The sequence below is a fragment of the Pezoporus wallicus genome, unplaced genomic scaffold, assembly GCF_028554395.1.
Source record: "Pezoporus wallicus isolate ANWC-B61680 ecotype Strahan unplaced genomic scaffold, APGP_CSIRO_Pwel_v1 contig_7073, whole genome shotgun sequence".
Classification (NCBI taxonomy): domain Eukaryota; kingdom Metazoa; phylum Chordata; class Aves; order Psittaciformes; family Psittacidae; genus Pezoporus; species Pezoporus wallicus.
Genome location: NW_026641326.1, coordinates 2808703 through 2833035, shown reverse-complemented (window position 1 = coordinate 2833035; position 24333 = coordinate 2808703). Strand labels below are relative to the sequence as shown.

General features: G+C 45.3%; 1 protein-coding gene across 20 annotated transcripts in view; it reads left to right on the top strand.

Annotated features, from left to right (window-relative positions):
- Positions 1 to 24333, top strand: part of FOXP1 (forkhead box P1) — a 387258-nt gene that overhangs the window by 277016 nt on the left and 85909 nt on the right. The window contains exon 1 of one of the 20 annotated variants that reach the window (XM_057422854.1): positions 23390 to 23523. The exons of the other annotated variants lie outside the window; for them this stretch is intronic. The gene's annotated coding sequence lies outside the window, so the exon portion shown is untranslated. Of the gene's footprint in view, positions 1 to 23389; positions 23524 to 24333 lie in introns of those variants that run through there. 20 annotated transcript variants of the gene reach the window in all.

The window sequence follows — 24333 nt, the reverse complement described above, 5'->3', positions numbered from 1 at the left end:
ATGGCACCGCACCGACGAGGCAATACCCATTGCTGACAGCACACAGAATAAATGCTGAGGGAGGTGGAAATATGCCCATTTTCCGAAAGTTTGCTTAAATAATGAACCGAGTCATCTTTGCACTTAGTTTATAAATAGAGATGTCTCATTCGATAGCCACAGTGATTAGCAGTTACCTGTTGTTTTTCTTTCTGGCAGGCAGACTTTGTGTATAACAAGAGTACTGCAGACGTTGCTTAGCTCTGCTGTGCTTGGTGAAGGCACTGGTGAAGAGCTCCCTAACGTGAGTGCTGGGAGCTGTGTTGGTATGACACAGGTGGAGGGGAAGGGATGCTGTTCACCCAGGGTGCTAGTTCTCCTTGTCAGATGCTCTGTGGCCGTGCCCAAGAGGGGAGGCTGGTTTGGTTCTGCGCAGGGCTGGAATAGCTCCATGTTAGGCTCAGCACTTTAATGTCGGCTGGCAGGTTTGTCAGATAAACCCCATACCATAAGCAGGTATGGAAAATTCATCTACTAAACACTGTATACCTAATCTGTAATCATCTTGTGGATCATATCCTGTATTCCTTCTTTATTCACTGATCAAATAGCCACAGTACCTAAATAGATCCCGGCATCCCGTGGCCACACTGGGGCACGGGGACTTCGAAAACGTCTACGTGACAGTGGGCTCCACTTTTGTCCTTGGGGTCTCTTGACCTTGTGAATTCTACCTGGCGACCTGATTTTAGCAGATTTTGACATATTCAGTGTATAAGAAGTTGGACACGGGAGTGGAGATGTGCTGATAGCTGAAAGTAAATAAATCTCCAAATACCCGATGACTCACATTTTGAGCCTATCTCGCACTGCCGTGCTTTACATTTGGCAGTGACCTCCGGTTTCACAGCCTGATGACACAAACAAAAGAAAATTGGAAGTTAAGGAATGGATTTAGTAACCAGCAGTTGGGAAAAGAGCATAAAAAAAAAAATACATCATCCCTGCAAAAATTACTGGAAGTGAAAAAAAAAACCCTAAAGCCTGTTTGGTAATATATTTGCCATAGACATCGGATTTCCTTAAGTCTATGAAACAAATAATTTAACAGGCCAGGTATGCTCAGGATTTTGAAAATGTGCACATTTTTCCTGGCCAAGATAGATATATCTTTGTATTAATAGATGTATTGATTAAAATTTGCAGCTTTAATTGCTGATGCTCCTAACGATTATTCATTTTAGTTCTTTAAGCATTTTAGTTGCTGGCAAGAGCACACAGATTGGAAACAAATCAAGAGACACATTTTCTCCCAAGAAAGTAAAAGTGCATGTGTGTTTTGGCAATACTAAAAATACAGTTTTTTTAAAGACGTAAATGTTGCATTGAGATGAAAGTTGGATTCCGGACTAAAAACAGATTTAGGACTTCCAAAGTCAGTATCTTGCAATTGAAACCCATCACTTGACTTTTTCATGGGATTAAAATGAGGTTCATTGTATGATAGTGAACCTGCGTGTGTTTGGAGAGAAGAAACAATGAAATTACAAAGATGGAAACTTTTGGTTTCAGTTGACAAAACAGGAAATAAATCTTCCTTTTAATTCATGGCCAGGGAAAGAATTTGGGTTTGGTTTAGATTTTTGGGGAAAGACTGAGGGAGGCTGAGAGGACAGAGCTGTCCTTGCCTTTGCATACCGCTGCTTTTTAAAGCAGCCTTTTGGCTGGGCTTTTGTGGAATTCAGTTTGCATGCTGTGTTATCTTACTATTTCTTTCCAGTATCTTGAGAGATAGAAAAGGGCAAGATTTAAAAATCACTGTTGCTTGATGTTGGGGGCAATTATTGTCCGTTTTTATGAAATTAGGAATTATTAGCTCAACAACATCATAAACACTGAAAGGTGAAGGGAAGGGTGTTCTCTGTTTCGCTTGGAGCACACAAGTACCAGGTTATGTGGTCTTGGGCTTTACACGCAGGGCACCTTTTTTACATGGTGGTAAATTTAACAACTGGAAGAGAACTAATGTCTCAGCAGATAATTTGGGAGGGGAAGTGAATTTGCAAGTGTGTTTATTCCATTTGTATGAGTATCTCTCTGTTTCAGTCTTGAACATGGGAGTTGGTCTGAATAAGGCCTCAGCTAAGCCAATGGGAATGTTGCCACCAACTCCAGTTGGGCTGAGATTTCACTTCTGCAGGGTTTAAATAGTTCACCTATGAGAATTGCACATGAATCCTTAACTTTTACTTCTGACTTTGGAAATCAAAGTTGACTGTTGCTGGTTTCTACCAAAAGACCCATAATTCTTTCAGCCCGTAGACCAATTATAGGTGTTAGTCAGTGCCTGTGAAGTGCAGATCTCATCCACCCCACAGACAGGACAAAACCTGAATCAGGTTTTTTTCACATGATCAGCTTGAAAATTTTGATACTAAAGATTCTAATTTTTTTTTTTTCAGTGAACCCTGCGGGCCTTCTTTTGCTGTCCTTTTACATACTTGTTAAAGCCTTTAATATTCAGGTTTACCAGCTTTCCAGACCGAGCAGAAAGGTGACAAAAGCAGGTTTTCTTCTCTTGAAAGAAGTCTGTGATTGTCCTGTAATTATATGATTCCAAAAAAACATGGCTTCTAGGAAAATACCAGTATATTGGGAGAGCTGGCAGTGTGAGGAACTGTCAGCAAATGTGATTATTCTCATTTTATAGCTGTGTAAACCCCGGCAGAGAGGTACTAAGTGACTCGCCCAAGGTCAGAGAGCTGTGTTAAGGTGTGTAGCTCCCTCTGGGGTATTTGGGACTTTAGGCATCTGCCATGTTATAAAGGAGTCGGTCCTGAGGGGGCAAAACGGAAAGTAGGAGCCAGGATCCCTCATTTCCAGCCCTGTGTCTCGTTAGAGCACCCCCAGTGTAATTTTGCAGCAGGTTTACTGCTTTGCCATGAAGCATTTAGAGAACAGGTTTGTAAAAGCTGTGCTTTCTGCCCATGTTGGGAGCGGGGCCATGGGGCTGGCTGGGCCCCACTCCGGCCGTGTGTTACCCACCTCGGGGAAGGGGAAAACAAATGAAACCTTCCTGACTGGTCAGAAATGTGTAAATTGCTGACAAAATGACACATGTAATTAAGAGTGCTCCTGCCATTTTACCTTGTGGTTTACACCTACAGTGTTGAAAAAAGAGAGTGACTCCCACCTTGCTAATTACCATTATCACTGAAATGGTAGGGTTTGAGTCATTAGTTCCATGTGCATTTAATTAGAGGAAGGCTGAAATTGGATTTAACTTATTACTTTTTCATGGATCACTTTCTTGTCATCACTTCAAATTGGATTGCAGCCCCAGGTAACTAATTATGAGCGCCACAGGATCAAGAGTGAAAAAAAGGTAATTAGGAATAACACTGTTGGACCCTTGCTGGTAGTCCACTTGTGCTTGGGAAGAAATGAGAGCGGTATTTTGTAGTATTACAGATTAGGGAGTTAAAGGTATGCACTGCAGCTAGGAATCTTGGGAGACTGCCCCCTCCTATAGTGGTTTATATGATGTACAGCTGGGTTGAAGATGTTATAGCGACGTGGTTCCACAATCAGCTCCTTAATACCCAGATTAAACTTGTAAAAGCAACAGATCGGTTGTAGGCATGAGGCATCTCAACAACCGGGCAGTCAGGGTTCTGACGCATGTGGTGACACCAGCGCTGTCGAGGCACTCCTGAGCCATGGTATGGAGCGGTTTAAAGTACAGTGAGCAAGAATTGGTAACAAATTAATGAACATATTAATGATCCAAAAAGATCGTCCATATCCGACAGGGAGACGTATCAGTCGGGAGAGCAGCGGCGAGGTTGATGATGTGTATGTCAGGAATTTAGCTCTCGCTTCTGCAGTGATAAGATCAGGATGTCGCTTCTCTTTTGTTTGCTGGAGAGGTTTCTTTTTGTTTTGCTCTTTGTGGGGAAGGCTTGCTTGGTTTGGCCCCTTTTTTTTCTCCCTTTTTTTTTGATCTCGGCAATAGGATTGCCAAGTTCTGCTTTCTTCAGAAAATCCTTTAAAACAAATTGTTTTATTTCCATGTGCAGAACAGAGTTCAGAACTGCAAGTAATCAATTTTATTGACACAGTCTGGAAAAAAATGTTGATGAGAGTTCAAGGATGTGAAAAGATTGAAATTTCAAAGTATCCAACACCAAGCATAGGAAAATTTCAGAAGTAGTTTCATTAAGCAAAGAAATCTATTGTGTAAGAGGAAAGTCTGCTCTAGGAGCTAACGATACTACAAGGAGGTTGCAGCAGCTGATTTTTTTTGCCTTTAGAAAAGGAAAAGTTTCTTCATTTCTCATAGTAGTGAATCACAGTTCAAAGCTAGCGCAGTTTCCTTAAGTTGTTTAAAATGGCTTTTAATGCTCTGTTAATGTAGGCAAATATTTGTGACTCAGTGTTGGGTAAGTGATGCTTGCTCATTATTTCCTGATGCAAGCAAAGTGTAGGAAATGATGTGAACACCATGCAGAGATGCTAAATAGACTTAAGAGTAACAAAATTCAGTTACGGAAATTAAGTCGTTCTCATTTACTTGACGTTACAAAATGAATCTAGAGATTAGAAGGTATTACCTTTAATATAGAAAAAAAAAGGAGAATCTCCTTTAATACATCTCAAATTGATTTACATTTTTTATACATAATATTCATCTGTGGTTGAAAAGGGGGCAACCTAAGGTCGAGTGATGTAGTGTTTCCATTTTTCCATATGAGTCTTACTGTGTGTGATAAAAGCAAACTCCTTTATTTTGTCAGTCTGCAGGAATTTCTGATGAAGTGCAGGGGTCACTTTTCTGTCAATTTGAGTAGGCAGCATTTTTGAACTACTGTTTCCCACCCCCCCTTCAAGCCATGGCCCTGATCTGACACACGCATGCACACACACACACACGCTTAGAGTGCTGCAATCTGCAACTTATTAGTGCGCAGTGCTGGAGCCTGTCCAGTGGTTAGAAAATTTCCTGAAGCCTGGAATAACAGCAGTGGGTGCAAGTGCCATCGAACAGAAGTGACAATGAGGGGCAGTCCGGCCTGCCTGGCGAAACGCCCAGGCTGGAAAACCAGCTGAGATAGTCAAATGCAGGAAGATTGACGCGGTGCATCTGGGAAATGCTCAGAAAGTTGGGTTCTTGAAAAAATTACCTTCTGTGATCGTAAGACATCATCTGTTTTCCTACAGAGATTGTTTATAACAGGGTTTTCAGGCACTTGTCAAATAACCAGGAGTTCAGGAAACAGGCTAAAAATCTCTTACCGTTCAGATGAGTCCTGGTGTCGTTGGAAAAAAACAAACTCTTGTCGTAGAGATCTGCAGCTTCCCAAGTCAAAGGGTGCCTGGGAGAAGGAGAAGAGGAGAGCATTAGTGAAAAGCGAGTGCTTGTGGAGCACGGGCTGTAGGTGGGGAAGGTGGGACGCTGGGGTGATGCGCGTAGCGATGTCACTATGGGAGTCGCAAGGTGAAGTCATACCTAGTAACTGGTTTTTGTGTTTCTCTGCTTTTGTTACTTAGCTGTGATATCATAGGCAAAATATTATAAACATATCATGGCTATAGCTTGCTTGTGTAACAAAAGATCAGGAACTTTTATTGAGTTTGTTTTCCTTGTCATATTGTAAAAATTTATTATGTGTACTGTGTATATTAGAAACAGATTTGGGTAATTCTGTCTAAATGAAGTCATCCCAGCTATTTCCAGACTGTCTGTTTTTGGTTGTGAATAATTTTCATACATCAGATGGTTGTCATATTTAGTAGCTCTCTACATTTTAAATAGGACATATCCCATTTTGAACTTCCATGGACTTGAGCCGCCTATAATGCTGAAGGCTGCTTTGTTGCAGGAGTATTTTGAAGTACAGCCTGTGGCAGGGCAGGGCAGAGCTGGACCAGTGCAGGAGGAAGGAGTCCCTCGCCTTTCTGCATCAAAATCACAGATTTTCAACAACTGCATTAGTACTTGTGGCTTTCAGCAGCACGCGCTGGGGAAGAGCTGCCAGATACCTATTTCAGCTTGTCCCTTTGTGTTCACACTTCGCCACAAGTATGTTAGAAAGAAAAAAAACCCCACTAAAGTACTGCGTATTGAAAATCTCCTCCGATAAAAGCAATCTCTTCTCTCAAAGAATGCATGCTTCTTCCTTTCTTAACAGAAGTGTGAAAGAAGTTAATGTTTAAATGTTTAATGTTTAAATTTAAATCATACACACATCTACATAGCAGCTAAGTTACTGTGACTTTCTCATTTTTATATCCTCAAGGCAAAGTTTCTGTAGTCAGCATAGGGAAGCTCTGGTGAGCCTCATGCACTGACCGAATGTGCACTTGGAGAAGCTGCAGTGATGATCACAGAGCAGAATTTTGCCCTAAAACCATAAACTTTGTCAGAAATACTTGAATTGCAGATATTTGGTTAAAAAGAAAGTAAAAAATGAAAAGCAGGGGGAAAAGGGAGAAGGCAGTTTGATCTAGCTTGCTTGAGTGGAGGAGAGCAGCTGTTTGCCTCATGTGCTTGAATCTCTAGAGCTAATATTGAAGTTTCAGGGCAACAAGTGCAACATAACAGAATAAGTAGAAACTAAACCCAGGGAGACAATTGGAAATGCCGCTTGGATGTGGCTTTTGAGCTTGACAGTTTTACAGCTGTGTCGTCTGGTTGGCAAAATATTTTGTGGTGTGTGCAAAGAAGAGGCTGCTGCATTGCTGAAATGTTTTTATTTTCCTGATAAGTGTAATCTGCATTTATAAGTTACTGATCTATTTAAGGTGTAACATTAATGGCACATAATCTCATTTCTTCGAAAGCATAGAAAATGAAAGTAGACTGAAGGCACAAGAAAGAAATGTACTATGTGTCAGGATGAAGTTCGATGAAGCATGGAGAAGATGGAATAGATTATTAAATAAACTTTGAGAGGAGATGGAAAAGGCACCGAAATATCTCATTTTGAAAGGAATTAGTTTACTTGATTATATGCAACTGTATCACACTCAGGAAAGTATAAGACAAATGAAAGCAAAACAAAATTTAATTGAGCTATTATTTTGCAGACTTTGGCTCCGTTTCAGACAGCCTAATCAAATTGCGCTTTGCTCAAATAACTAATGTTAAATGCAGTCTACCAACAGATGTTTAAACAGAGACTAATTGGAAAATCTACATCCTGGGTTTAGCTTGTCTAGCTGAAAAAGTTTTGAGATGCATTTGGAAGCGAGGTGGGAAGATGATGGTTGAAGCTCAGGTAGTGATGGGTGTCAGAGCGCGGTGTAAGGCGGCAGCGGTGCCTCTGCCAGAGCTGCCAAGGTCACCAGTGCCATAGCTTTATACCATCTGGCCCTCAGAAGATTGTCCTCCATCATGTTTTATCATGGGAGTCATGTTGCAGCTCCATAGCTCATGCCAGCAAGCATCAAGTACATAATGTGGTGGAGCACGTGGGCTGAGGGTCTTTAAAGCCTTACATGTGACTATCAAAGCTCAGCACTTTCTTGCCAGTTGTGTCACTTAGGCATTTTTTAAGCAGCAGAGATTCAAATAATACGTTGCTGTGTTTTCAGTTATTAACCTGTGTGGCATATCTCAACATTGAGCCTTTTACGACACATCTGTGCAACCACATGGGCCTCTTGAATGGGTTGCAGCATGGGGTTGAACAGCTTGGGACAGATTTGCCCTGGGTTTAAGTGACAGCTATCCAGGGAGTCTGCTGGAGTTAAGGGATCCCACTGAGCTGGGTATAGCTTCCTACCTCTTATTTTTCTTTCCAATCAGTTTTTCACCAAGTCACTTCAGGCATACCAGGGTGATCAGTCCTGGTTTGCCCAGCAGCATTCCACTGTGATTTCTTGGTCAGGTGTTTGGGTTTGTGTACTTTGTGGCCCATCAAGACCTTGGGCTGATGAGTTGCTCACAATTTCTATTCCAGGGTTTGAGTGGGGTCACTTTGTGTTGTGCAGGTGCAGTGCGCATTTCCGCATTTACTGTGGGAAATGTCTATCCCAAGGACTTCATTGTCACAGGGAATGGTGTTTTGTTCATTTGGACAACTTTTGTTAAGAAACCGATTTTTTAGCTGTAGATGGAGCAAAAGGCAAATATCAGTAACCCTGGGGAAAAAAAATCCCGTCTGTCATTGGAGAAAGACCCCAGCAACAAGTAGAAATGCTTTGGCTGACTCTTAGTATCTCAGAAACACCCAGAACAAACCTGTTGGGAGATGCCAGCTACCACCAGCCTAGCCTGTTGGTTCATGGCCACATTGCAAATTTAGTAGTTTTAATGTTGTTGGGCTTGCTTGCAAGAATAAATGTGTAAAGAGACCTGTCTGCTGAATGATGGGTCACCGTTGTCACTGTCATGTTAATTGATGAACCTTGCATGTCCATCCCAGCATGAGCTCTGCTTGGGCCAGGGCAGCAGGCTATCTCCCTAAGCTGAGTTGTAACCCATGCCTTTGTTTCGTGTGGTCTTCTTCATAGGATGGTTATGCTGGAATAAGAGTGAGGTCCTAATTGGTAAGCAATGCCCCATCCATGGCAGTGCTCAGGACCAGGTTGGGACGGGGCTTGGAGCAACCTGCTGTAGTGGAACGTATCCCTGCCCATGGCAGGGGGGTTGGAACTGGATGAGCTTTAAGGTCTTTTCAAAACCAAATCACTCTGTGATTCTGTGATCCACAAAGTGTATTAGAGAGGTCCTTCTGGCTCTCAGAAAGGTTTGTCCACTGTTGTCTCAGAGCAGTAGCTCCTCAAGATAGTGCTGGTGTTGTACAGGCTTCGTAGCCAGTATGTAATGGGAGTGTAAAAAAAAAAGATACGCATATATATATATATTTCTAAATGTAACAATTGGAACCCTGCAAAAGACAGATTATATTTTATGGCTTGTAAACATCAGAGTAGATATTTCAGGAGAACTACAGACAGCTGCAATTTTGTGAATGTGCACAAATTACTTGGAAAACAAATATTCCTCTGCCTACACAACTGTATTCACAACCAAGGACCAGAATGCCTTTTGCATGATGCTCAGGCCTTGTTCTGTGAAATATAATAATGCTCAAATGAAGAAAATGTGATTTAAAAGTGAAGTCAGAATTAATACTCGCTGTGAAAACCTGTATTACTGACTGAGGTGCTGGCACAAGAGTGGATAAACCACTTTAGGAAAAATGAGAACTAACTGAGGCATTTATCCATACTCAAATCAAGAGCTGAACACTCAGACTTCTGTAGTAAGATGAATATGCCTGTATCTTCCAGAGATGCCACATGCTGCCTGTGCAATCCTAGACAGCAAACATTCAGTTGGATTTGATGGTTAGAGGTATGCAGGGCTGTGTCCAGTCCCCTGTGGGGAAGGGGGTGCGAGAAGGAGGTGGGGATATCTTACCTGGCCCTTTCCTTCCCAGTTATCTACACCCAGGTGGATTTGCAGAATGCCACCAAGCTGTTGTTTGCATCTCTTAATTGTGTGCTGGCAGTTCCTTGTTTGTCGGTTTGCTGTGTGATAAGGGGTTTTTACAGGGAAGTATGAGTAACGGGAGAGGAGGCAAAGAAAATCCCCAAAAGTAAAAACAAGGCCAAGCGAGAAGGAGTAAAGCACAAGTTGGCAAGAGCCAAAGGCCTGGCATTGATTTTACTTTCAACTTCTGTGTTTATTCAAAGGCTGTGGATACAGGTTAACTTCCTTTGCTCAATATTTATTGCTGTGTTACTTGTCTTAAACTGGAACAATGAGCACTTTGTTGATAGGGTTAAGAGCCTGTCCCATTTTACTCGGTCTCCTGCATCTCTCTCTCTGTCTGCAGGTTTTAAGCAGTTTATTTTAATTTCAGATTTCCAGCCCTCCATCGTGAATTGCTGCTGTGCCACCAGCAGCAACACTTGAGGGACTATTGTTCGTCTGTTCAAAGTGGGGGGAGCACGCAGCAGAGCCCTGAGCGTCTGTGAAACTCGACCTTCCTTGATGGTATTACACCTTGCAGATTCAGAGCAGGATAAACATTTTAAAGGAGAGGGGAAATAACAAATAGGTTATTTTTCATCAGAAAAGGTTGTAGAAATTTCCTGCATGAGAATTAAAAATAGGAGGGCGAAAAAGCCGTGATGGCACTGGTTACCCTTCTGTTTGACAGCCATCAGAGATGCTGTCCAGATCAATTCATAAGAGAGTGAGTATCTCCTTACCATGAACCACACTAACCCTTGAGCAGACAGCTGAGCAGAAAATCAGTAAAGTCACAGTGTGGTGAATGACTTCACTGATTTCACCCTGATTTATTGATGGCAACAATTCTGGTGCCATTAGGAATGGACACATCCTGGGCAGTCTCCCAGTGTTTGGAAGGCACCCCCAAGGTATTGGGGATTTCTATCTGGAATAGAAACATTAATATAATGCAGAACAGAGTTAAGGTTTTTAAATCCTCTCGTCGGCAGCTGGCACTACAAGGGGAGGTATGTTTATGACTTCCATCAGTGTTATTTTTTCACTTGGGCTTGTTGCTTGGAAAGCGTGCTCATTTTGAGTCCTTCACTCAGCTGCATCTACCCAGAAGAAAAACAATCCCGTTTCTCTTCAGAGAGAGCGGGCAGTGGACACATCAGAGCAGCAGGGCCAGCTGCAAAGTTGTGGTGGAGCTTTGTTGCTAATTCTGCAGGAGGGAGCAGAGGGGACCACCCTGTCCTAAAAAAATAAGAGAAGGAAAGGGAAAGAAAAACAGCACAGAAATAGAAAAAACACTTTTCAGTTTGAAACTTTGATTTTGTTGAAGAAAAAGCAAACTGAAAGAAAAAAAGGCAGCAAACAGCCTTACCCTTGCACAGGATGCTAGAATAATTACTGGGGCAGTTTTTCCATCCCTGGTTGCTTTTGCCTCACACCTGTAGGAGGCCCATTCTTGTGCTTCTGTGCTTTGCCACCAGAGTACTTTTATTTGAAAACACGAGGAAATTCAATTTCCTAACACGCTTCTCAAGTCAGGGCAGTTACGGCACTAGAAGAGTTGCAAATGGCTCATGTGTGAACAGTTTAGGATGGAGCTATTCGTACGGGGCCATGCTGAGGTGCGGGAGAAGGAAGGTAATTGTGAATGTTCTTGTGGGGATCTGATTGACAGCTTATTGTCTGCAGGCAGTTGAGTAAAGAATAGGAAATGAGTTAAGTGGAGGGGATCTGGCAGGCTGCAGGCTCTCTTGACAGCAGCTGCTGCACCGAGCAAAGCACCCAGGGCTCAAAACAAGCCCCAGGCAGGGGCATCTGCAGCATCCCCATTTCTAAGGCACCCCCAAAGGGACATCCCCAGCTGGTTCCAAACCTGTGTGAGGTGAGGCTGTGTCTTGTTTGCTGCTGCTCGGTCATGCAGGGTGCCTCCAGTGGTCTCATCCCCAGGGTCGATGTGTTGGGGTGACCCCAGCTTGTGTGTTACTTGCGATGGGGTCCCACAGTGCTGGGGGAGATGCCCATGGTCCATAAGCAGAACGAGAGAAGGGAGCGTCTTCTCACTGACTCAATAGTTTTGTTGACACGAGGCCTCTTTGGCAGTTTTACAGTATCCTGAGGTCTGGGGGCAGTTGCATGTGGTTTGATGTTTTCATTATCCCACCTCTTCCTCCAGAGTGATGCGTGCCCGTGAGAAGCCCAATGAGCAGTTAAATGTTATAGAACTGCATGTGCTAAAGGTAGAAATATTAAAAACAAATACTCCCCCAAAATCTCACTGTCTGCAAGGTTTTTTTTTAATCTCCTTGACTATGTGCATTTAAAAACAAAAAATAAATCCCAGCTTTGCATTGTTAGCGTAGGCTTCTGAGCCAGATTGTACTACAGAGCACACTGATGTTGTCTTCCCCTGAGGTATGGAAAGATCTATGTGTGCTAAGCAGGTGTTTTCGTTTGTTTAATTGGAGCTGAGTTTAGCACAGTATTACAGATAAATGAATTACACATGTTCAGTAATTCATAGAAAGTGATCGTTGTTTTGCTTAGGCACTTGTCTTCGCATCCAGGTTAGCAGAGATAGCGTGCTGGGGAACGTGGACAACAGGCTTTGGAAAACAGAACCGGCATGTACTCGAGGAGTCTGGTTGCTAAAACAGCAATAACTATTTTGTCTTCGTTTAAATCATGCCATTTTAAATTTAAATAGTATCCTGTTTTGACAAACTACAGAACCAGAGGTCTGAAAAAGAAGTGCACAAGGCCTGTGTCAATAGTCGGTGGCATCTTTGGGCAAAGCTTTGGGGTGACACATGTTGGCACCAGGGATGGAGAGACCTGGGAATCACCCAGAGGGCTCCAGGGTTCTCGTGGCATGCTGCACCCAGAGCTTGGCAAGACGATGATTGATTTGCTTCTACCAGTGTTTTTTTTACTTATTATTGGGGCTTTTTCCATCTTTTTAACTGGGCTTCCCAATCTAAAGCTGCACCCCTGCCTTGCAGAGGCACACAGGTGCCTCCTGCCCCCCATCGTCACTCACAGATCCCACAGCAGCAGGATGGGATGTGGGGATCCCAGGAAAGCCTCCCTGGTGGGACCAGCCAAAGAGCACCAAGTGAGAGCCCACAGGGCAGCTCAGAGGTGCTGCCTTTCAAGGGACAAGCAAAACTGGTCGCTTCTTACAGCTTCTCTTTGGTTTTGAGTAGTCCCAGCCCTTGGCCAGCTTCCAAAAGGATAATTCAACTTACCCAGATTTCCTCTGCAGATTCAATTGTAAACTATTTTCTCGCTCTCTCCTGCCAGTGTTGTATATAACTGTGCTGCGCAGCATTAAACAACTGTCACGTGCAGCTCCAGAGCCTGTGGAGCTTTAGGCACAGAAGGTAAAAGCTTGTATTAGAACTTGTGCTGAACTTTAGAGGAAGTGTTGTTTGTGCCTTTTCAGTTCATAAAGTACTTTGGAACAAGCTTTTGGATTACAGGGGTGGTTGGTGTGTAAGTCACTGTTGTTAGCAGGCGATGCCAGCACTTGAGGCTGATTGTGAAAAGTGATTTATTCAGGGACATTCTCTCTCATGGATGTCCTCATCTTCAAGCCTTCCATAATTGAAATTAAGGCTGTTTAGCTGCATTCATGTAGGAATTTGTTAATGCACCACCGGTAGAGCTACTGTGTGTATTCCTTCCTTTCCACCAGCAACAGCTTCCCACCAGCTTCCTGCCAGATCCCTCCCCTCCATGGACTACAGAAGAAGGGTCTTGTACGGCAAGAGCTACACTGATGTTAAAAACCAACAGTCCTTACCCATATGGGTACCCTGATAAAGCTGTGACTAGCAAAGCCTGCATCCTAGGATATGATGCAGGCAGCAGGTCTTGGTGTGGCGGTGTGGCTTTCTAAAGGAAGCCAAAGGCACGTGGGGAAATGATGTGTGATCTGGGAAGTGCTCCTGCATCCTCCGGGTTAAATGGAGCCACCACAGTAAATCACAGTTGAAAGTGAGTTGGAAGCTTTTAAAACTCTTACTTGTTTGAGGCTTTTCCTGCTGCACGAGTCAGTATGGGGTTGTTCTGCAGGAGGCTCCTGGGAATTAATGTGTGTCCAAACCCAGCAGCAATCTCGGAAGGGTTGTGGCTGTGTAATCTATAAACTTTTAATGACATATATAGCTGAGTAAATAGCTTGAAATCTCTTTAAACTCTTTGTTCACGAATGCATGTTAGAAAGTGCCCATCCCTAATGCAAACACACACCCACTCACCCCTTTCCTTCCCTTCCTTCCTTTCTTCCTCTCCTTCCTCTTCTTCTTTTTATTCCTTTCCTTATGTTAAAATGGGCATTTTACACCCATTTCTAGTAAGGCTTTGGCTCATGGCATCCTTCCTTGTGCTGGGAGCTGTGCTGAGAGCTCCCCATGGGGCTGGCCCAGCCAGGGGCTTGGCTGCACCACCAACCCCTTTGCTCTGCCCTCCTCCAGCACGTCTGGTGTCAGAGGATCAGCAGAAGCTATTGCCTGTGTCTGGGTTTCCCACTCAACGTGCAGCCCATTTGGGAGGCTGATTCTGCCGCTTCAAACACTAATGAGATGCAAATTGTTTGTGATGCTGCCTTACTAAATGTATTGTAATTTTAAAATCATTTGCTTGTTAATTGTATTTAAATAGCTGCCACTTAGACAAGCAGAAAGTTTCCGGGAAGATAAATTGTTTTTTTAATTTTTGCTGTGTTTGAAGGCAGCCCTGATGACTTCCCTCGGCTGCTTTGGTACTGCACTTTCCAAATGGAAGTGTGCCCTGGTCCTCACTTGCCTCCTGGTCCTCACTGTTTCACCCACAGAAGAAATACTCACTCTGTTCCATTTCTGCTATGAAGCAGAAACATTTCTGAAGTCCCTTAGGAAGGTAATAGAGCAGGGTGGCTTGGGAGGTTTAGAGTGGAGGCAGCTTATTTCCCCTTCTGTTCTGCCAAGTTGGATCAGCCTAGGTCAGATGTTGGGCTGTGTGAGATGTGGATGCGGACACCCAAGTGCAGATGGGATTTGAAAGGATCCCAAGGATTTGGGGGGCGCTTACATCTTTGGAGCCCTTTGAAATTCCCAGCCCGTTTCTATGTTAATGTATGTCTGCTGTGTCACTGAGGCAAGGTCACCTGTCCTCAGCACCTGCAAGGCTCTGCCTTCTGCATGTTGAAATAAATGGCAAAGTTTCTTTTGGCTCTGGCCGAGCAATATGAGGTCCCTGTTGACCTCAGTTCAGCTTTGGTTTAGAGCTGATTTTGATCCTACATCATTGCTAGCTTTGGCATGGAGCAAGCTCATTTGTATTTTATTTGTATTTTAAATGCCATCCTTGAATATGAAAAGTAGTATTTCCATATTGGTTCATTTTGTTCTTGCATGTGCTGGTGGGTCCCACCCTGCCTGTGCTCTTGACTGGTTTTCCACCTCCTCCGTGCTTAGCGCTGGACCCTCATTTCAGTTCTGCCTCATTTTTCCAGTGGCATTTCATATTTCCTTTGTTTTCTATTTGCATCTTTGTTGTATAGCAGGATCAGTAATAATAGTTAATAATTAGCAGCTCAATAGCACTCTTCACCTTCAAAGCAATTTTAGGCATTAAATCACTGCAGCTCCGCTGGCAATATTACAATATTGACTTGTTACCACTGTCACAGAGGCGGCAAAAGCTGCATTTTTATGGAGGCCAAAATGGGGTCATTTTTTTTAGAGTATAAAATTGGCAAAAAATAAATTTTTCTTCTGGGCTGACATTTCCTTTGCCGAATTTCAGCATAGAGCCAGTTTTAAAAGCTGAGTAATAAACACCTGAAAAGTTCTGGTTTATAATGGCAGTGCCGAGAAGCCATTAAAGGAATGGCTCTGCTCTAACACAAGAAAAAAACCCTCTTAAGTTGTTGAAAAACCTGTAAAAGCTGGACAGGGGCTGAGCAAATGCCAGCTTTGCCTTGGGTGGAGAGATGCAAAGTGAACCTTGCAGAGACTGGCAGCATAGGAGTGTCCCTCCTCTGTGATGGGGAAACGGTACTTCTCCAGGCATGCAGTGGAGCTAGATAAGCATCCTGTCCCAGATGAGCATCTCTCCAGGTCTCTCGAGCCACAGAGACAAGGAAGAATGATGGGGATGGAGTTCCAGGGAAACAGCAGAGTTTGGGACAACAGGGAACGCCTGGAGCAAGGGAAGGATGGAGAGATGCAAGGCAGCAGAGGGGGGCACACACATGGTCCACAGCAACCTGGAGGGAGACATGACCGGCAAGAAGCCCTGCTTGACAGGTTTTCTCCTGGGCCCAAAGGGTGTATTTCTGCATGGATTGTGGAGGCAAGAGAGGGCAGCTCTGTTTCCTTCTCCCTGTGACCTGTGGTTTGCTGGCAAACGCCACATCCCGGACGAGCACCGACGTGCAGATGGCTGAGAGCAGGGTATCAAAACCCTCATCCTTATGGCAGCACACAGCCCATGGCCAGGTCAGAGCCACTGCCCTTCCTAGCACAGGGTCTGCTGGCGGACGGTGCCGCTGGGAAGCTGAGCTGTAAGAGCACTGTAGTAAAACAGCAAATTGACCAGTAAAAGAAATCAGTAAATGAAGGGAACAGCTATTAATGTGCCAAGCCAAGATGTGTAATTATACCCTAGGACTTTTCCAAACTAATACATGTTAAAGGTGTAAACCTATTAAAGGAGAGATTTTTCTGTACAGGGAACTTATGTAGATAGAAGGATTTACACTGTATTTTATTCTTGTATTATAAGGTATAAGGAACATTTGAGCAAATCCAGTCATTCCTATTATTACAATATCATACGTTTTCCATACCATTTTATGCGGTTCTTCAAAAACTTTGGCACTAATTCTCTTTATATTGTTAGGAATTTTCTTTTAAAAACAGAATTCTTTTTCTCAAATAGTTAATTAGATTTTGAACTTCAAATACAGTACTGATTTTTTTTTTTCCTCCCAAGAATAGGGGTGTTAGATCCATTGTGCTGGCCAAATTACAGTTTGGATAGTTACATTCTCTCTGCTTAATCACCCTGCAATTTCATTCGAGTGAAGGATTTGGTGCCTCAGGTGTCCTGAATTCCTCCAGAGCTCTGTATGCCGAAGTTGCTGCCACCATCCACCCCAGAAGTGGCTGCATTTAACGGCAGAGAATTGTCATCTCCTTCCAGCGATTAAATACATGTTTCACTTGCAGAGATGGATTTTTGTAGTAGTCCTCTGTTGTTACACTTTGCAGTGAGCTCTTGCTTTTCCAGCCCAAGCAGCACTGCCCCAAGTCTTCAGGCACATCTGAGGAATTTCTCTTGCTATAGGAAGGCAAATTTGTTTTAAGGGACCCCAGAAAAAATCCTTTATTTGCTTGTTCACCCTTTGCCATGATGGGTACAGTGAAGGAGTGGGTCCTGGCTGCCCCACTACATCCACTCCTAGCATGGAGAACTGCTACTGCTCAGCATCATCTTTTTTTCTTGTGCCTCAGGGGGGTAAAAAGGGTTGGGATAAGGGGCAGCTGGATTTGGGTAGGAAACATCTGTAGGTCATAACCCTTGCTTACTGACAGGAGCCCCCTTTGCCCAGGGAAGGGAAGCAGGAGGGGAAGACCCTGTCCTTGAGTTCAGATCGGGCCCTGTTTATCTGGGAAGAAGTGATGGACTGTGGCGTTGTGCTGTGAAGGGCCAGAGTGGAAGTACAAAGGAAAACCCCAAAGCACACACTGAGCCCTGCTTAGTGCCACACAAAGGACTCTGAGCCGGTTGGATGACCCCAAGGGATCCAAGAGCAAAGTCCTATAGCTGGGGTGTTTGCTTAGCCTGTGCGGCTGGCTGTTTCTCGCCCGTGTGAAACCAGATGTGCACCATCAAAATGACTGACATGGCCAAAGGCCGGGGGTGGCTGTGCCAAAGCTGGGTCTCCTCCTGCACTGCAGTGTGCTGCCTGCTTCTTCTTCTTTCTGTATCCCTGGCCTGCCAGCGTGAGGAGATGCTTCTGACCCAGAGACAGCAGGAAGGAGGAAGAGAAGGTCCCTGTGTGCAGGGTGGTGTTGCCAGGAGTCATCCCTCACCATGGCCTGCTTCCAAAACAGCTTCTTATCCATGTAGCGGGGAACTTGGGATGGTAAGCTTTAATAGCTCCTCGTGGTAGTTCATGCTTGCAGGAAGCGTACCTTGCAAGTCCAGTATGGCAACCAGAGATCATCTCAGAGGGCTCCTCTGCATCTTCGCGCCAGCACTAAGCCTTCTTGGCTTGAGCAGCTCTGCAAATTGCACCATTCTGCTGCTTTTTGGCATTTCAGAGGCGCATTTGATTGCTGGGGCTGTGTTGCCACCCACTCCTAGCAGAAGCAGAGGTCCCAGAGGTGCTTTCAAACTCTTTCCCCGTGCAGCGTGAGCAGCATTTCTGTGCGCCCCTTTCTCACTATGAGGGCTGTTGCCTAAACACCTCTTTAGGAAACAATTTGAGTTGTTTTGTTGCATGTACAAAGTTGACTGTTTTCATGTTTAAGGAAGAGATGAGCAAAAGCTCTTCCCATGGCTGCTGCCTTTAGAAAACTTAAAAATAGCTTTTGAATGTTGGAGGGAAACTTGGAACCGTGAGCCAGCTAAATATACTGGATCATGGAACCTTGGGGACCATTGAAATGAGAACAGTGGCCCATTACTGCTAAGAAGGTGTTTTATTGAAAATACACCGACATGTGTTCCCAACAGAGTAAGTAAAAGACGGCGAGATGCCCAGGGGTGATGCAGGTTATTCTCTCAGATGAGCCAGAATATATAGTTTAGCGCTCTTGGGCTGCCTGCGAAATGTTTTTTTTTACACAAAGAGGCTCATATTTAATCCAGTTTATTTTCATTTAAATCTGTGGTGAAATCCGTGTGTATGTAGGGGTGTAGGTATGTAAGTTGTTGTGGAAGTAGGTATGTAAGTTGTTGTGGAAGTAGGCATGTTTTTTCCGAAGGGGATTCTTTGCAGTGAGAAGCATTAGTCTCCCGATGATAGAAGCACATTACCAGGAGAGGGCAGTGCGTCTAACCCTGGATCTCCCACCAGCTCTCCCCACACCAGCCCCAGGCCAGGGTGATGCACCTCAAAATGCAAAGCTGGGAGCACTGGGGCTGCACCAGCCCACAGCACCCCAGTGCCTGCACAGCCCAGGCAGCAGGAGATAGTCTGTCGGGGTGGCTGGTTAATCCTTAACAGGCAAAAATGTGTTTGATTGACATTTGTTTTGTTGATGTTTCATTCTGTGGGGTTTTTTTTCTTACCATGGCAACTTTAACATCATGACAAAACACCTACTTTTCCTCTCGGAGCCATCGCTGTTGTCATGCCCAGTGGGTTATTTTGGTAGACAGGGTTTGTTCTTTTCAAGTGGAGGTGTTGCCATCTCCTACCAGATACCACCTCCAGGCTTTCCACCCCTAAGAAGGTTTTTCTGTGTGTAAATGTTGTGTTTCAGTGCATGGCAAAAAAAAATGGAGTTTTAATGGAAACTGCAGCATTTCCTCTACTGTATGTGACACAAATGCTATCTCACATAATTAAGGAAAGTAACTGAGAACAGTTAGTGGTGATTACCTTTCAATATACTGTGTACTTTGGGGCAGAAAAATAAATTATGAATAATGCCCAGGCATACTTGGAACAATTTGCACACTGTGCTATGAGTGATGCAGACCTGCTGGTAGAAGAGTGTGCTAATAAATTTTACTTTGTGGCGGAAACAAGAGATTACAGTTTATTAGGAAAGGAGATGGCAATTTATTAAGATCAATCAAATATGAATGTAGAGCCAAAATGTTGCCATTTTTATTTATTTATCTGGAAGCATGGGGGGGTGCAATTACATGAAATTTGTTGTTTACCTGGGATGTTTGATTCATTATTAATATTTTTATGTTTAGAGGGAACCATAATTTTGCTGAAATGTCTTCCATAACTCCTGCACAATCATATTCATAACTCACCTGAATGTTGACACATCCTGCTGTGTATATATAAATTAACTAGTAACACTGGCATTATAAAATGATGCATTAAATGAAGATGTGAATGGTAATTTAAAGCATGCCATGAAGTGAAATTTAAACCATTGTACAACACTGGGGGGATTTAAAGAGCCTTCTTCATGCAGAATTTGCAGGGGCAATAAGGAAAATGACAGTTTCACATCAGAAAAAGAAGAACAACAGGGACATAAGCATTACTGAAATGTTAATTGCTTTGGTGTTCTGTTTTGTTAGGCATCAGCAGCCTAAAAGTCACTTTTCTGCCTGAAGATATTTTACCATGAGGGGCATTAGCTGAGAGTATTAAAAATGACCCCCCAAAAAAATGTTTACTTTGTCCTTTTTCTCAGCACTTTGTGGGTAATAAGTTTCACTGTTTCCTGTTTAGTCAGTTGTTTTCTCCATTTGTTTTCATAGGTCTTTCAAACAGCAACAAGGGAAACTGAAGCATTCTCAAAACAGGAAAATGTGATTTAACCCCACAGAAATGGGCCTGGGGATCCAGGAGTGGGAATAGGATCGGAGGCAGCTTTTTCCCTCAGAAATGCAAACTGCAGCTTGCTTTTAAACAGGCCCACAGCTCTAAACAGTACTGAGCAGTGTAATTTGGCACTTGCCTCTGCTGTGGTGTTGGCTCCAGTTGGGGGGGGAGTGGGCTCCTCTGTGCTGGTAATTCACCAGAATTACTCCCAGATTGGTACTCAGGAAGCAGGGCACAGGATTTGGCTCACCATGCACTACCAGAGAGCGAAGTGGGACCTATTTGCCTGCCCAGGGAAACATCCCGAGGACAGGAACAGATGAATTGAGTTGGGTTGAAATAGGCCCATACTGGGACTAGACGTGTAACTTCCTGGTCTGGGGCAGGTTAACTCTGGTGAGTGGAGGTTGTGCCATGTGGGTATCTTGTCTGATCTGTCTTTTTGCCCTGCCCTGCAGGCAGATGAGGCTTTTCTATAGGCAAGACCATGGCCTCTGCATGGATGAGTACCTGCAGAAGCCTTTGAAGAAAGTGTACATGTAAAATAATGGCATAAAAAAAAACCAAACGTTAATTCCCTTGTATTTCTCTTGATTGTAGCTCATAATCTGTTCCTCTCGCTTGAACCTTAGAGCCTAGGATCTAGTGCTTATTTTCTCTCACTGAGGTATTGATACCACCACTTAATATGGATCAGATCTTTAGGTGCCAAATAGCCACCTAGTCTGCCATGCTCATTGCCAGTTATTTTGAATTTATTACTTTATGTGTTCTGTTTTGAACATCCCTGTCTGATTGTCTCGGTCGGTGATGACTCTCTGTAATTGAATGGAATTAAAGTGGGAGTTTATGGTTCTTCTTGGTCTGTTAAAATATTTTGCTGGCTTAGAAATGCCTTATATTTTATGATGACCTTACTTAACAAGTGCTACCATCTCTGTTACTGAGGGAGTAGACTTGAGGTTTTTAGCCCACAGCAGATGCTGGCTGAGCTTGCAGGTATGAAGCTTTTATATGAAAGGGCATAAAATGCTTTAAAAATACAGCTTGCAGGTTCCATGGCCAGCGCTCAGTGCTTAGACAGCACCTTTCATTTTCGAAGTGTTTCGCAAATATGGGCCTATAAGAGATCCTGAAATGAGTAGTATTGTCCCCGTTTTGCAGATAAGGAGGTAGAAATGTTGAGGCTATTGACTGCCTTTGAAATGGTGAGCATGCAGGCAATTCCAGAGCCAGGGTCCAGATGTCACAAACTGAGCTCTTGGAGAGAGATGCATCCTCAATGTGATAGACACACACAAAAAAGGAATTTCTAGGTGACTTGCCCAAGGCTGGGGAGAATTGTCAGTGCCAGAGCCAGGACTATGCTCTAGCTTTGCATCTAGCTCGCAGCCTTGTGCTTGCATTGCCACATTCCACTTTTTCTCTGTCCCTGGAAATAAGAGAAATGCTTTGAACAAAGCGTTAGGCTTCATAGAGCCCTCTTTTTTAACAAATATAGTAAGCCAGAGCTAGGTCCAGAGGTGTGTGATCAGCTGCTGTTAAGGGCAGAAAGAGGGCACTGCTCTTCAGTTGAGCTGCATGTACCTGGATATGGCTGTTGGGAAATAAGAATTGAAGATGTGACTTAATAGGATTGAGGGTCGTGTGTGGGTGAGAAGTTTGTGCTGAGAAAGTTAAGACAGAGCAGAAGATTTCCAAACTGGGGTCTGTGGAGCATCCTATGAGTGGTCTGCAGAGACTGCCCAGGCACACAACCCGTACCTTGTTTCAGCTGCAAAGTTAGTGAGTGTTGAATGCACAGAGCCATTTCCCATCGCCGTCAGAGCGGCTGGGGATCCTGCCAGTGATGCTCTTAGGAAATGCAGCGGGGAGGAGGAGGAGGTGGTCCGCGAGAGAAACTGCTGAAAAGTTTAAGTCTGTGTATTCTGTAATATATTCCCCAAAGCAACCCGAGTTCCTCGAGATAACTTTGAAGTCCAGGACAGGAAGGATTCTCTTAAGCACAGGCGATAATTATTACTGCCTCACGGCATGCGTTACCCGTTTATGCTACTGCTGGGCGTCCGGCGTGTTGCGGTGTGTGCGTGTTTCTTTGCTTGACGCTGCGTACGCACAGTACTTACTCACACCGGCTGCTCCCGTGCCCCGCGTGTGCTGACCCGCTCAGTGCGTGTGTGCCCCTTTAAGAGGCAGGCGCTCTCTGATTCATGTAGGCTGTTTCTGGCAGATTTAGGGTCTTGCAAAAGATGCCCTTAGTCCCTTATTAAATATTCATAAGAGGGTGGGGTCACATTTTTGTGACCTGAAAAAAATCCCATTAATAAATTTGTTATCTCACACAAAAACACTTTAGGGTGGAAGGCAATCCGTATCGCTTCCCATTTAACATCAGATCACAAGTTGTCAGTAAATTGGGTCCTTTGTCTTTGCTTCTTGTGAGGTTCTTCAGCGGCATAACTAATGGGGCCATTGTCTGACAGCCCTGACTCCTGCGAGCGGAGCAGGCGCTGCCTGGGAACCCTGTCAGGGCGGCTTCTGTCTTACACTTACTCGCGCTTAAAGTAACTATCCGCGTTAGTTTTGCCTTCAGAAAGTAGGTGAAAACGAAATTGAAATAGCAGGAGAGATTTTAGCAAGCATCCACTACGAAGTGGATAGTAGCGTTTGGGGCAGATGGGTTACGGGAACCGCACAGTGCCTGGTGAGAGGCTGTCAGGAGACTCTGCGATGAAGTGTGGGGGCCCAGGGAAAGTGTTTTCCTTGCTGTCGTCCGTGTGCGAGTGACACAACACCGCTGATCCCCCGTTACGGAGGGGCCTTGCTCCAACGGAACGGGACGGCTCGTCCGCCTCAGGGAGCAGGGCGCTGAGGGTCCGGCCTGGAACACGGGGTGCAGCTGAGGGCTGTCATGGGGCCGGCTCCTTGCGGGGACCAAGGGGCCGGCGTCCACCGCCGGCCGGGCTCGGAGTCCAGTTCGACACTATCTCCTGTTAGAGGCATCGTGTTGCTTTTTTATCATTACTTCTGTTCCCTGGCACTGAAATCCCGAGCTGTCGGGAAGGCAGGAGGGGACCAAGAGCCACTTTCCAGGGGAGAAGGGAAAGTTCTAGCGGCAGGAGGGAGAGCTTCTCCCTTAGAGCTGCGGGGCGCTCGCACCCACACACCGCGCCTGAGGCGGCTGCAGCCGCACTTTCCCCCCGCCGAGCACAGTTACTGGGGGGACGGACGGGGTTTGATCGCTCTCTCGGCGCGGCGCGGGCCGGGTCGCTCAGAGGCCGCTCGGTGCCGCCGCGGGGGGGGGGGGGGGTAAGGGTGTGGGCGGTAAGGGGGGGGGGGGCCGGACCCGCGGGGCGCCCCGTTCCGGGGCGGGGTGTGCGCGGCGGCGCAGGGCGGGGCCGCGCGGGTGGCGGCGCGGCGCGGCAGCCCGCGAGCAGCGCGCACCGGCACTCCGCCCGCGCCCGCGGAGGCTCCGCACCGCTCGGCTCCGCACCGCCCCGCCAGCCCGCTCCATGGCCCGGCGCGCCGCACGCCGCCCGCCGCCGCCCAGGTGGGTGCCTTACGCGGGAACGGGGTAAAGGTGGGGGGAGGCCCGCTCCTGGAGCGGGGAGGTTGGGAAAGCCACAGCGATGCTCCAGCCCGCTGCTGCCGGAGGAGGGGGTGCGGCGTGCGCGCCTCGCAACTTGCGGAGGGCTTGGAGAAGTGGTTGGGTTTGTTCCGTGCGCTGCCCGTCTTTTGTTCTGACAGTTGGGGTGCGCGGCGCTGCCCCGGCAGCTCCTACTTGAGCGGTGTAGTTTGGAAGAGGAGCGAGGGAGGAGGGAAAGTGCACAGAGCCGGTAAAACACTTTGTCAGGCTTAAATGTCAGGAACCGGGGTTGCTGAATGGATTCGCCACTCAATTTACCGGGGGAAATTAAGTGAGTGAGCTTTGGTTTTGACATTGACTAGTGTTATGAACCCCGGTGAAATAAATGTAACGGGATCTAAACGTAACCGAGTTAAGTGTCAACCCTGCGAGCCAGTATTTCAGGGCAAATGAGATGATTTTTCGAGGGTGGTGGGGAGGAGGGAACCCTTAGGAAGTGGGTGGTAAGTTTAGAGCAAAGTGCATATACACTCTTCCTCTTTGGAATTAACTCCTTCTAAGCCAGCTTGTTTTACAAAACGCGGAGGGTTTCCCGTCTCCCTGGTGCTGGCGGTGGGGAGAAGCCACTCGGTCGCAGGACACGGTCCCCTAGGTGCATGTGCTGGCCTTTGGAGCGCTGCCATTTCAGATTTTCAAATAAAAACAAGTTTGGTGGCAGGAAATGTGAATCATTCGGGGTGACCAAGATCTGTTTATGAAAACGAAATGGTTGGG